Consider the following 3,146-nt stretch of genomic DNA (forward strand, 5'->3'; position numbering starts at 1 on the left):
TCGATTCCATTGTATCTGAAATCAAGCAAAGACCTGACTATGAAGAGCTTCATGATGTTGAGGTCATGACACTTTTGTCTATTCATGAAGAAAATATGGAACAGGAAAATGCCAATCAAGAATCTTCTTGGGAAAGTGAAAGAGAAATTCTCTCACACTATGGCAGTTCTTGTTGGGAAACGTTGCATGGAAAACAAAAAATTATATGCACATGCAAGATCTATCAAGAGATGCATAGCAACAAGAGGGGAGAGTATGTCTACGTACCCTCATAGACCATAAGCGGAAGCGTTTGACAACGCGGTTGATGTAGTCGAACTTCTTCGTGTTCCAACTGATCGAGTACCGAACGTACGACACCTCCGCGTTCAGCACACGTTCAGCTCGATGTCATTCACGGTCTTCTTGATCCATCAAGAGGGAGAGGTAGTGGATGAGTTCCGGCAGCACGACGGTGTGGTGACGGTGATGGTGAAGCTATCTCCGCAGACTCATCTCCGATCAATAACAGTACAGAACGCTAAGCATGCGGAGCCTACGGGTTCGAGAACTATGTATACATGACCGAGACTCATCTCCGGTCAATAACCAATAGCGGAACCTAGATGCCCATATTGGCTCCTACATATTCTATGAAGATCTTTATTGGTTGAACCATTATGACAACGTACGCAATTCCCTTTGTCCATCGGTATGTTACTTGCCCGAGATTCGATCGTCGGTATCTTCATAGCTAGTTCAATCTCGTTACAGGAAAGTCTCTTTACTCATTCCGTAATACATCATCCTGTAACTAACTCATTAGTCACTTTGCTTGCAAGGATTCTTATGATGTGTATTACCGGGAGAGCCCAGAGATACCTCTCCGATACTCGGAGTGACAAATCCTAATCTGGATCTATGCCAACTCAACAAAAACCTTCAGAGATACCTGTAGAGCATTTTTATGATCACCCAGTTACATTGTGACATTTGATATCACACAAGGTATTCCTCCGGTATTCAGGAGTTGCATATATGTATTTGACATGAAGAAAGCAATAACAATAAACTGAACGATCATTATGCTAAGCTAACGGATGGGTCTTGTCCATCACATCATTCTCCTAATGATGTGATCCCGTTATCAAATGATAACACATGTCTATGGTTAGGAAACCTTAACCATCTTTGATCAATGAGCTAGTCTAGTATAGGCTTACTAGGGACACGGTATTTGTTTATGTATTCAAACATGTATTTAAGTTTCCGATCAATACAATTCTAGCATGAATAATAAACCTTTATCATGAATAAGGAAATATAAAACAAAAACTTTATTATTGACTCTAGGGCATATTTCCTTCAGTCTCCCACTTGCACTAGAGTCAATAATCTAGATTACATTGTGATGAATCTAACGCCCATGGAGTCTTGGTGTTGATCATGTTTTGCTCGTGGAAGAGGCTTAGTCAACAGGTCTGCCAGATTCAGATCCGTATGTACTTTGCAAATTTCTACGTCTCCATCCTTGACCTTTTCATGAATGGAGTTGAAGGGTCTCTTGATGTGTTTGGTTCTCTTGTGAAACCTGGATTCCTTTGTTAAGGCAATTGCTCCAGTGTTGTCACAAAAGATTTTCATTGGACCCGATGCACTCGGTATTACACCTAGATCGGATATGAACTCCTTCATCCAGACTCCTTCACGTGTTGCTTCCGAAGAAGCTATGTACTCCGCTTCACATGTAGATCCCGCCACGATGCTCTGCTTGGAACTGCACCAACTGACAGCTCCACCATTCAATATAAACACTTATCTGGTTTGTGACTTAGAGTCATCCGGATCAGTGTCGAAGCTAGCATCGACATAACCATTTATGACGAGCTCTTCATCACCTCCATAAACAAGAAACATATCCTTGGTCCTTTTCAGGTACTTCAGGATGACCGCTGTCCAGTGATCCACTCCTGGATTACTTTGGTACCTCCCTGCCAAACTTATGGCAGGCACACATCAGGTCTGGTACACAACATAGCATACATGATAGAACCTATGGTTGAGGCATAGGGAATTACTTTTATTTTCTCTCTATCTTCTACAGTGGTTGGCTTTGAGTCTGACTCAATTTCACACCTTATAACACAGGCAAGAACCCTTTCTTTGACTGATCCATTATGAACTTCAAAACTTTATCAAGGTATGTGCTTTGTGAAAGTCCTATCAAGCGTCTTGATCTATCTCTATAGATCTTGATGCCCAACATATAAGCTGAAAGTGCATCTAATCCCCAGGTGGTGTTGGTAATTCATAACAACATATAGCTCATTGAATTAATATCCATTCAAGTTAAATATTTTAGAAAGTTCAATGATTGGCATGGCATGGAGTGGAGATGTGGACCCCTCAAAATGCTAAGGACAAAGATTGGCAAAAGCTCAAGACTCTTCATTTCTATTTTAGTGATCCAAGATTACATTGAGTCCATAGGAAATCCAATACTATTAAAAGGGGATGAGGTGTTGCTTAATGGTCTACTTGCTCAAAGTGCTTCGTGACATTGCTCCAAAAACCCTCAACCACTTCCTCATTTCCAAATATGTCCAAAACTCAAAGTCAAACTCAGCCCCACCGAATTGACCTATCTGGCACCACCGAGTTCATTTGACATAGCCACTGCGAGAAACCCTAGAGAATTCGGTCACATCGATACGGATCTCGGTCTCACCGAGATGGCCTTGCAAACTCTCTGTTGCTTGTTGCAATTATTTCGGTCTCACTGAAATGGGCAATCGGTCCCACCGAGTTTGCTTGACATCCTATTTGTTGCCTTATTGCTTCACTTTAGTCTAACCGAGTTGATGCAATTGGTGCCACCGAGTTGATGTTTTCCCTAAGCCCTACCACATCGGTCCCACCGAGTTGATCTCGTCGGTCCCACCAAGATTCCTAACGTTCACATTTTGAACTAAATCGGTATCACCGAGTTCTTCTATTTAGTCTGATCGAGTTGGATCAAATGTGTGTAACAGTTGGATTTTCTGTGGAGGCTATATATACCCCTCCACCCCCTTCTCCATTTGAGAGAGAGCCATCAGAATGTGCCTACACTTTCACTACTCATTTTATAAGAGAGAACCACCTACTCATGTGTTGAGACCAAGACA

This window comes from Triticum dicoccoides, chromosome 5A (assembly GCF_002162155.2).
Source record: "Triticum dicoccoides isolate Atlit2015 ecotype Zavitan chromosome 5A, WEW_v2.0, whole genome shotgun sequence".
NCBI lineage: Eukaryota > Viridiplantae > Streptophyta > Magnoliopsida > Poales > Poaceae > Triticum > Triticum dicoccoides.